Genomic DNA, 11,839 nt, shown 5'->3' with positions numbered 1-11,839 from the left:
AAGGTTAAGTCACAAGATCTAAGTGAAGTTAAACACTGCTAAGAGTTGTTGTTTCCCAAGTTGTTATGTTTAATATAAGTTAAAAGCTGAGTTAAATACTGTTAAATGTGAATCCTCTGTTAAATTGCAAAGTCATAGGTTACAACTAAGATTAAATCCTGCTAAATGCTGGTTTTTGCTAAATTGTGAAATTGAAGGTATCAGTTAAGGTTAAGGTATAAATTAAGTCCTGTTAAGTTTGAGCTCTGTTAAGCTTTTGGGCCATATTCCTTTCATCCTTGCCCTCACTGTCCTTGTGTCACACACACACACACACACACACACACACACACACACACACACACAGAGGGACAGTTCTTGGTTGATTTCTGGTTTGATTGCCTGGATTTTGTTTGGTTTTGCTGTTTCTTTGTTTCCTTGGTGTGCCTGAAGTGTCCAGTCAGGAGCAGAGTGACTCTTGTCAAGGAACTTTGTGCTGCTGTCCCTTAATATTAAATCTGGTTTTTGCTGATCCCTTGCTGGGGATTTTTTCAGCACTCTCAAGGCCTCATTCGTAACAGGGTGAAGGAGCCCTGGCCCAGGCTCTGGCCCTGGGGGACACGGGGATGCTGCTGGGGGATCCCTGCCCCCTGTGCCAGCCCCATGGCCCCTGCCCCCGTACCTGTGTCAGGCTCTGGGGTCGATCTCGTGGAACATCCTCTGGGGGAGGCTGCGGCGAGGGGTGTGGGGGGACCCGGGGGGACAGGGGACCCCGCTGTGCATGAGCAGGGTTGGACTGCTCTGGGGGGAACTGTGAGGGGGGCTGGGGCAGTGACCTCCCCAGTGATCTCACACAGCCCCTGTGATGTCATTCACCTCCCTGTGATGACACACACACCCTGTGATGTCCCTCCCCATCTGTGACTGATGTCACACAGCCATCTGTGACCTGTTACACAGCCCCCTGTGATGTCACATGGCCCTTATGATGTCACACGGCCCCTGTGATGTCACACAACCTTGGTTCAGTGCTGGGCAGCCTCATCCCCATCCCAGCATGGGTCTCTCCCTCCTGCCCCATCCCTCAGCCGGTGGTGCCCTTGGGTCGCTGGGCCTTGGCTTCCTCTTCTCCCTGGGCATCCCGTGCTGCCCGCCCGCCCAGGGTGTCCTGGGGAGCTGCTGCCCCTGAGCCAGGGGCTCTGCTCTGCTGCTCTGGGCACCCCAGGGCTTCCAAAACACCCCACGGCCAGGGCAGGCCCCGAGTGTCACCATGTCCCCTTGGTTCCATCAGGCTCTGCAGTGTCACAGTGCTCCCTGCGCTCCCTGAGGCACCACATCACCCAGCCCAGGCCATTGCCGGGGTTCCAGTCAGTCCCAGTATGATCCCAGTGACTCCCAGTCTCTCCCAGTATATCCCAGTTGTCCCCAGCATGCTCCCAGTCACTCCCACTTCCTCCCAGTTGATTCCAGCATGATTCCAGTCAGTCTCAGTACGGTTCCAGTTGCTCCCAGTGTATCCCAGGAGTTCCCAACACACTGTAAACTGCCCTCAGCATGCTCCTACTCACTCCCAGTGGGATTCTAGTCCCCATCTGTATTGTTCCAGTTGCCTCCACCATGGTTCCAGTTGCTCCCAAATTCCTCCCAATATGATCCCAGTTGCACCCACTTGCCCCAGTATAGTCCCAGTCACTGCCAATAAGATCTCAGTCACCCCCAGTATTGACACAGTCACTCCCAGTGGCTCCCAGTTTCCCCCTCAACGTGGTCCCAGCTGTTCCCAGTGTTGTCCCGTCCAGTATTGTTCCAGACACTACCAGTATATCCCAGTTGCCCCCAGCATGCTCATTCCCAATCACTCCAGTTGCCCCAGTATGATTCCAGTTGCCCCCAGGATGACCTCATTCATTCCCAGTCACCCCAGTTGCCCCCAGTATGCACCCATCATTCTCAATTGTTCCCAGTAGCCCTCAGTGTGCTTCCAGTCACTCCCAGTATTTCCATGTCTGTGCTCCAAGTGCTGCTCCCAGCCCTGATCCATGGGGATGGGAATGTCCTGCTCCCTTGCCGGGGCAGGGTCACACCTGAGCCAGATGTGCAGGGTGGGACCTTGCCCTGACCCCAAGCACTGTCGCAGCTGCAGGATCTGCTTCCCATCGGCCTCTTCGTCCTCCAGCCCTGAGCCCAGCCTGGTGCTGAACAAAGGGGCTGGGCCAAGGTCATCCCCTGGCAGGGGCTGCTCAGCCCCTCTGCCCCCTCCCCAAATTCCCTCTAGGGGAGCAGGAGCTGGGGCAGGAGCCCTGTGGGGAGGGACAAGGGGGTGACACTGGGATGGGGGGATCACACACGCTCTGGGCACGCACAGTCCCTGGGGACCCCCCCCTCACCTTCTCCTGCAGCACCAGGAGGATGAACCCCAACATGGAGCCCCTGACTGCTGGCAGTATTTTGTGGGGTGGGGTCTGGTGGCAGCTTTGGGGTTCTGGGGGATCTCGACCACCCAAAAACCCCCTCCCAACCCCATAGCCACTCCTGCACCCCTCCAACCACCCCACAGCTCCAGGCTAGGACATCCCCAACCACTCCCTGCAACATAAATGTCCCCAAAAATCACAAAACCCCTTTCCATTTTCCCCAAGACCCACCTAAATTCTCTCCATAACATGCAGCTCTGCCAACACACAAAACCCCTCACAACCCTGGGTGGGGGGAACCCGGCCTGGGCAAAAGGAGAGGCAAACTGGGCAAACTGGGGGCTGCACATCCAAACTGGGCCTTGCTGGGGACCCTGCTTGGGACTGCCAGCCTTTGGGTCTCCTCTTGGGAGATCCAGGAGGGGGAAACACAGAGACGGGTGGGGAGTGGAATCACTGGGAGGGACTGGTTTGTACTGAGATCATACTGGGAGCAGCTGGGCCCATGCCTGGGGAGACTATAATCACACTGAGAGAGACTGGGATCATTCTGGGATATACTGGGAATTAGTGTGATTATGCTAGGGTGACCAGGAGCAGCTGTGAGCAACTGGGATCATGCAAGGAGCAACTGGGAGGAACTGGGAGTCACTGGGTGCATGCTGGGGGTGTTTGGAAGCAACTGGGCTCATACTGAGATGAACTGGGATCATGCTAGTGATGACCGGGATTGGACTCACTGGCAGGGAGTGCGACTACACTGAGGCTGACTGGGAGTGGTTGGGAGCAACTGGGATCATGCTGAAAAGAACTGGGAGTGACCTGGACTATGCTGGAAGGAACTGGGGTACACTGGGAGAGACTGGGAGTGACTGGAACAAAAGTGAGGGTGAAAGGGAGCAACTGTAACCATGTGGAGCACAACTGGTTCATACTGGCAGGGACTGGGAACACACTGGGGTCATCTCTGGATCGTACTGGGAAGGACTGGACTAATACTGGGAGAGTCTGAGAGTGACTGGGAACACACCCTGCACATCATCCTCCATACTGGGGGGGACTGGGAGCAACTGGGAACAACTGGGAACACGCTGGGAACAAATGGCATCATACTGGGACTGACTGTGTTGATCTAGCTGGAGGCAACTGGGACCATACTGGGAGTGATTGGAAGTTACTGGGATTATACTGGGACCACACTGTGACTGCTGGCATGTGACAAGGATCCTACTGGAGCTTACTGGGCTCATATTGGTGTTGAAAGGGAGAAACCAAGATCACACTTTGGGTTACTGGGAGCAACTGAGAGAAACTGGGATCATGCTACAAGCAAACTGGAGGAACTGAGAATGACTGGATGCATGCTGGAGGCAACTGGGATATACTGGGTGTGACTGGGATCATACTGGAGTAACAAGCACCTTACTGGGATCACTGGGAGTGTCTGGGAATGACCACGGACATGCTGAGGGCAACTGGTGTATACTGGGAGTGTCTGTAATCACACTGGGGATGACTGGGAACACACTGGGAACAATGGGGACCGTGCTGGGGAGAACTGGGACCACAAACTGGGAGAAACTGGGAGTGAGTGGGAGTGACTGGGTCTACACTGGGGGCAACTGGGCATGACTTGCACCATGCTGGGAGGAACTGGGATCATATCGGGAGTGACTGGGACCATACTGGGGGCAAATAGGATCACACTGGGAGGAACAGGGAGCAACCGGAACCATGCTGGGGGCAACTGGGGTCCTAGTGGGATCACAGTGGAAGAGGCTGGGCCCATGCTGGGATTGATTGGGATCATACTGGATCTTACTTGGAGCAACTGGGACTGCACTGAGGGTGACTGGGAGTGGCTGTGAGCAACTGGGATCAGGCTGGAAGCAACTGAGGACAACTGGGACTGACTGAGAACATAGTGGGAGCAACTGGGATACACTGGGAGAGACTGAAACCACACTGGGGTAAATGGGAGCAACTGGAACTATACTGGATGATAATGGGAGCAGCTGTGCCCATGCTGGGGTGATACTGGAACTGACTGCCATCATACTGGGATTGACAGGAATAGTACTGGGAGTATCTGAGAGTGGCTGGATTCATACTGGAACCAAACTGGGAGTGACTGGAAAGGTGTTGGCTGTGACTGGAACCATGCTGGAGGTGACTGGGAGCAACTGGACTCACACTGGGAGTGACAGGGAGTCACTCTGGGCATGACTGGAATCATACTGGGAGGATCTGGGATGGACTGGGATCATACTGGGGGTGGTTGTAACCATACTGGGAGTGACTGGGATCATACTGGGGGTGGTTGTAACCATACTGGGAGTGACTGGGTGCAACTGGGATCATCCTGGGAACCATTGAGATTACAGCAGATGAGAATGGATCCTGACTGGGGGGTACTGGGAGCTACTGGGACCATGCTGGGAGGAAAATGTGGACATACTAGGAGAGACTGGGATCATACTGGGGGTGGCTGTAACCATACTGGGAGTGACTGGGTGCAACTGGGATCATCCTGGGAACCACTGAGATTACTGCAGATGAGAATGGATCCTGACTGGGGGTTACTGGGAGCTACTGGGCCCATGCTGGGAGGAAAATGTGGCACAGTGGGAGCAACTGGGATCATTTGGAAGGTACTGAAACCATGCTGAGGGGACTGAGACTATAACTGGGATCATATTGGGAGCAACTAAGACCTTACTTCAGGAAACTGCCAGAAACTGAAATCATACTGGAAGAAACTGGGAGGAACTGGGAAAGACAGGGATCATTCTGAGCTAACCAGAACATTACTGTGCACACTGGGATATACTGGGAGTGTCTGTGACCATACTGGGTGGACTGGAACCACACTGCAAACAGCTGGGACCATGCTGGGGGCAACTGGCAGTGAGTGGGACCATGCTGAGAGGGACTGGGACTATTCGAGGGACAACTGGGATCACACTGGGAGGAACTGGGAACAACTGGGACTATTCTGGCAGCAGCTGGGATCATACTGGGATCACAGTGGGAGCAGCTGGGTCCATGTTGGCTGAGACTGGGATCAAAATGAGGGTGACTGGAATCATACTGGGATTGACTGGGAGTGGCTGTGAGCAAGTGAAATTAGGCTGAAAGCCACTGGGAGGAAGTGGCAGTGACTAGGAGCATGCTGGGTGTGACTGGGATCATACTGGGAGTTTCTGGGACTATACTAGGGGCAACTGGGAGAATGGGGAACACACTGGATGAAAGTGGGAGCAACTGGGCGCAAATGGGACCATGTTGGGTACAAATTGCATCATAATGAGGAATGGCTGGGAGTGCCTGGGCTCATACTGGGAAGAAGAGGGATCCTGCCAGGAGTGAGGGGAAGTGAGCAGGATCATCCTGGGAGTGACAAGTAAACTGGAAGCACACAGGGGCGACAACTGGGCTCATGCTGGGAGCAGGGCTCCTGGACAGGATGGAGGCAGGGGCCAAACCCAACAAGGTGAGGTTTAACAAGTCCAAGTGCTGGGTCCTGCACTTTGGCCACAGTAAACCCTGCAGCAATACAGGCTGGGGACAGAGTGGCTGGACAGCAGCCAGGCAGAAAGGGACCTGCAGGGACTGATGGAGAGCAGGCTGGACAGGAGCCAGCAGTGTGCCCAGGTGGCCAAGAAGGCCAATGGCTCCTGGCCTGGATCAGGAATGATGCAGCCAGCAGGAGCAGGACAGGGATTGTTCCCCTGTGCTCAGCACTGCTTGGGCAGCACCTCAAGTGCTGTTTGCAGTTCTGGTGCCCCCAATTTAGGAAGGACATGGAGGGGCTGGAGGGTGTCCAGAGAAGGGACACAATGCTGGGAGGGGTCTGGAGCACAGCTGAGGGAGCTGGGGTTGTCTTTCCTGGAGAAGAGGAGGTTCAGAAGACACAAGGCAGTGGCAGGGGAAAGATTGGATTGATGATCTCCGAGGTCTTTTCCAACATTGCTGATTCTGGGATCCTCTGGAAACACCCTTGGAGAAGTTGCAGCATGAGCCCAGGGCCTCCTTTTCAGGAGCTCCAGCAGCCCAGGTCCCTCAGCTTCTCCTGCCAGCCCCAAAGCCCATCCTGTCAGTCCTGCAGAGCCTCTGCAGCTCCTCCTCATTGCCCAGAACAGGGAGCCCCAGAGCCAGACACAGCAGCCCAGATGTGCCCCCCTGGCCTGGGGTGCCTCTGGCAAGGGAGCAGCACCAGGCACTGCAGGAGCCTGCAGACAATTCCTGCAGCACTTGTAGGATGATCCTGCTGCCCAAGGGACGTTCCCATGGTGCGAAGTCAGGAACTGCAATGGGGAGTGGGGCCAGAGAGGAAAGGGCAAACAGGGATGGGCTCCTTGGAGGGGAGGGAACAGGGATGGGCAATAGGAAGAAATCTGGATCAGGAAAGAGGAAGGAAAGCAAAGGTGAAGGCAGGGAAATGCTCGGGGCAGTTTGGGAGTGGCTGCCAGGCAGCCCTGGCTCTGAGCAACAGCATCTGCAGTGGCACAGGAAACTCCCAGCTGATGGGAACAAATCATCTGGCTGACTGCAGAGGCCAGGACAAAGCTGAGTGGTTTCCCTGGTGTCCCCAGCCCTTGCTGGCCCCAGGGGCTGATGGCATTTGTGCTCCCTCAGGTTCATGTCCCCACACCAACAGCATGGGGGTGCTCCCCCTGCTCTGTGCAATGCAAACAGGGGCTGCTGAGCCAGTGCTGCTGTGTCTGTGCCTGCAAGGATGGGGCACCTGTGTGAGCTGGGGGAGAGACCAGGGCTGCAGAGGGGGGATGTTGTTGGCAGCCCCATCAGGACGCTCTGGGATGCTGCCCTGGGCTGTCCAGCGCACTGGGGATGGATCAGCCCCTGCTCTGCTGCTCCTTCCCATCTCCCCCAGGGCCCTTGTAGAGCCCCAGCCATGCTGTTTGCCCCCAGCCTGCCCACGGCCAGCCTGGGGCTGCTCACGGGGCTTTTCTGTGCTGAGCATTGGCCTGGCTGTGTCCTTGAGAGAGCCTGGGCAAGGAGCCTGGAGCCCCTAGGCCCTGGCCTGAGGCGTCAGCGCTGCCCCAGCAGTGCCCATGGCCTGTCCCTGCTGCAGTCCCGGCACTGCCAACCCCAGGACTGTGCCCAGCCCTGAGAGCACTCAGGCCCTACAGCAACACCAGGGCCACCAGGGCAGTGGGGCAAGGCCATGGCAGCAGCACTGGCAACAGCAAGAGCTGCTGCTGGGCACAGCTGCTGTGCCAGCACTGATCTGCCCCCAGCTCTGCAAACAGACATTGCTGCTGCAGCTCCAGAGAAGGCAACAAGAGGGGGAACTCTGGTTAAAACTTTGCTTGGAGATCCTTTACTTCCTTTAGAGCCACTGAGAGCACAGCTCCTCATTGACACAATCTGGGGCCACAGCAAAGGTGGAGAGAAATGAAATGAGAAATGGCAAAACCAGTAGCACTTCATTTGGACAATACTAAAAATAAAAAAAGAATGAGAATAATAAACCAACCACCATACGCAAGAAGAACAATGAAAGATTACATTGATTTCAAGTGATTTGCAGAAATTGGCAAGCAGTTTAATGTTTCTGATATAGTCCAGTCACCAATCTCCACACTGCAGCCTTGAGCTCCTGGTTTCTCAGGCTGTAGATGAGGGGATTCAGGGCTGGAGGCACCACCGAATACAGAACTGACAGGGCCAGATCAAGGGATGGGGAGGAGATGGAGGGGGGCTTCAGGTAGGCAAAAAAGCCAGTGCTGAGAAACAGGGAGACAACAGCCAGGTGAGGGAGGCAGGTGGAAAAAGCTTTGTGCCGTCCCTGCTCAGAGGGGATCCTCAGCACAGCCCTGAAGATCTGCACATAGGAGAAAACAATGAACACAAAGCAGCTTGAGGCTACACAGACACTTAGAGCAAGAAGCCCAAGTTCCCTGAGGTAGGATTTGGAGCAGGAGAGCTTGAGGATCTGGGGGATTTCACAGAAGAACTGGTCCAGGGCATTGCCATGGCACAGGGGCAGGGAAAATGTATTGGCTGTGTGCAGCAGTGAGTAGAGAAAGGCACTGGTCCAGGCAGCTGCTGCCATGTGGGCACAAGCTCTGCTGCCCAGGAGGGTCCCGTAGTGCAGGGGTTTGCAGATGGACACGTAGCGGTCGTAGCACATGATGGTCAGGAGGGAAAGCTCTGCTGAGATAAAGAACATAAAGAAGAAGAGCTGAGCAGCACATCCTTTGTAGGAGATGTTCCTGGTGTCCCAGAGGGAATTGTGCATGGCTTTGGGGACAGTGCTGCAGATCATACCCAGGTCGCTGAGGGCCAGGTTGAGTAGGAAGAAGAACATGGGTGTGTGCAGGTGGTGGCCGCAGGCTACGGCGCTGATGATGAGGCCGTTGCCCAGGAGGGCAGCCAGGGAGATGCCCAGCAAGAGGCAGAAGTGCAGGAGCTGCAGCTGCCGCATGTCTGCCAATGCCAGCAGGAGGAAGTGGCTGATGGAGCTGCTGTTGGACATTTGATTTCTCTGGCTATTGGGAGCTGTTCATGGAGAAAAGTCAGTGACCGGTTAGGAGAAACTTCTTCCAGCAAAATCAAAGCCTTTTTCCTCAAACCCTTCTCCTGTAACACTCTGACAACCTTTTCAATTTCCAGAAGATTTTTCTTCAGCTCCAAGTTTGGAGCCCTGGCTGGTGCTGCCTGAGTGGGACTTCAGGTTTAGGGTAGGTACACACAGAGGTTTTTATAGTTCAGCCTTGCTGTGCAGACATAGGAGGGGCACAGGGACCTGTCCTTTTGTTCTTCTTTGAATCTCTGTTAACACAGACAGCCCTGTTAGCATCTGCCCTCCCACTGCCAGAGAACAGGAATGGTAAAGTCTCTTAAAATGTACTAGTGTTATTTACAGCTTTTCTTCATCTCCCCTGCTGACTATTTTTGGATGTCAGAAACTCTCTGCATTTCTGCTGCCCTCAGGGAGAACAGTGAGTTCTCTGAGGCAAGGTGGTGAGTGGAGAAGAAGGGGAGGATGTCTGTCACCCTGTCCTGTTTCAGGATTCTCTAAGCTTTCACCTTTCCCAGACAGAGGATGATCACCCTCCCATGTTTCCCTTAAAAACCATCCTGACATTGCTGACAGCAGATGGATCCCCACAGTCCACCAAATGTCCATCCCCTTCTCAAGGTCTCAGCCCCACATTTGTACCCAGGACAGGGCTCATTTCACCAACCCAAAAGTATTTTCTCATCATAGACCTTCTGTGTCTCACTGTGGGGCTTTTAGATAACACAGAGATGCTACAGACAGGTTTGTATCCTGGAGGGAAGCTCAAAGCTTGGACTGAAATCTCAGGGAGATTCCAGGTGTCCCTATGATGGCATTGGATGAAGGGAGATGCAGCTCCTTCCCTGGCTGCACTGACAGCATTGCCCAGAGCCGGACACTGGGGACAGCGTCACCCTGAGCCAGCTGTGCCCCCTCCAGAGCCCCCAGGGCCGGGCAGCTGCTCCCAGCCCTGTGCTCTGCAGAGGGAACTGAGCCCGGGTTTGCAGAGCTGCCCCACAGCTCTGCTGCAGCTCTGCCTGCACAGGAGGGGCTGCACGCCTTGGAGCCCCGGCCATGAGGGCAGAGGCTTGGCTGGGGCACAGGAGGGAGGGGGCTTGTTCAGAGGGAGGGGCTGCACTGGAGGGGATCCTGTGGGCATCTCTAAACTCTCCCTGACACCGCATTGCTGGGTTTTGTTTTCTCTCATTGCCTGATCTTCTCTCTGCTTCCTGCAGATTTCCCTCCAGCAGGTGTTTCCCAGTGCCTGATCTCTCCCTGCCAGCACTCACAGACCCCAAATCTCTGTGCACTCTCCTTGGCCCTACAGAACCCTGCTTGTTTTCAGGGCACTGCCTGGGGCCAGGTTCTGTTTGCAGATGGGACAAAGGACAGCTCAGACTGAGCCTGATGGGTTCAGCAAAGGGGATGCTGGTGCTGTTCATGGGCAGAGTGGCTGAAAGTACATTAGGGATCTCCTCTGAATCTACAGAACACAAAAATAACAGTTCCAATGTCTCAGAAACTTTTAAAATTTTGTAATTATAATTCATAATCAATCTTGAATATTAATCCCCCCACTCCCTGCCATTCTCCAATATTAGGAATCCGAAGTCTTTGGAAATGTCCTAATTTTTAATGAAATCCTTGTATTGGAAATATTTTATGACTGACTAGCATTCCTCAGCATGTCAAAGCTTCATGAGCATTTCACCTCCCCTGAACCAGAAATATTCAGAGTTTTACTCACAGAGTCTGTAGGCTTTGGGATGTTCCAGCTTTAGGAGATCACTCCAGGAGCTGCAGCTTCATTGTCCTGCAGCCAGAGGTTCCTGCGGCAAATGCTGGCAGTGATTCTACCCCAGGCACTTCTCAGCACTTCCCAGCCCTGACTGATTGAAGCTCTCTGTGCCTCTGTGCTGTGCCCAGGGTGGCTACCGGCAGTGCCCCAGCCCTGCTGGGCTGGGAGAGGAGCTGCTCCTCAGGAGAAATGTCTTTTTGAAGGTCTTCTTGGTTTGCCAGGAGCTGCTTCTGTGCCAGGAGCCCAGCCCAACTCAGCAGCACAGACAGAGCACAAGGACTTTAATGAGCCTCTGGGGCTTTGGTGTTGTTTACATCAAACTCAGTCCCTGAGAGAGTGTTCAAAAAACTTCTCAAGAACTCAAACTTAAATTGAAAGTCTGAAGTTTCTTGAAGTTGTTATGGTTCCCACTGAGGGACATGACTGAGAAAGTGTCCCTGGTTAGTTCCGGTTAGAGCAGAACACTGGAGGCAGTGATGGCACCTGGGCACAAAGAAAGCAAAGGTGTCTCTGGTGCTGAGCAAAGCTGGATGTGTTTGAGGAATGCCAAGGGCAAAGGCCTGAGCCCCAGTCCCTGGCCAGGCAGATCCTGTCCCTCCCTCCTTGCTCAGGGCTCTTCCCGGGATGGGCACTGGCATGTGGGGATGTGCAATGCCAAGGGCAGGACCATGGGGCAGCCCCTGCCAGGCTGCTGAGCAGGGACAAGAAGGCAATGAGGCCCCAGCCCTGCAAGGGTCACTTGTCCCCTCGTGGCCTCAGGCCCAGGGCCAGCAGCCATGGCCACAGTGCTGCCCAAGTTGGCTCTGGCAGGGCTGTCTTGCAGCTGCTGCCCATCCCTGTGCCCTGTGCAGCCCAGGCTGTCCCACGGTGTCCCTGCCCTGTGCCTCTGTCCCTGCAGGCTGTCGGCATTCCCCGGCTACCCCACCTGGCTGGGTCCTTCCTTAGCTGACATCTCTGCCTCCTGCTGTCCCGCGGTGTCCCTGCCCTGCACCTCTGTCCCTGCAGGCTGTCGGCATTCCCCGGCTGCCCCACCTGGCTGGGTCTTTCCTTAGCTGACAGCTCTGCCTCCTGCCTGCCCCTGCCTGCCCACACAAAGCCTAGGGATGACCCAGACTCCTT

This window comes from Melospiza melodia, unplaced genomic scaffold, assembly GCF_035770615.1.
Source record: "Melospiza melodia melodia isolate bMelMel2 unplaced genomic scaffold, bMelMel2.pri scaffold_44, whole genome shotgun sequence".
Lineage (NCBI taxonomy): Eukaryota > Metazoa > Chordata > Aves > Passeriformes > Passerellidae > Melospiza > Melospiza melodia.
Note: the sequence above shows the minus strand (reverse complement) of the source record.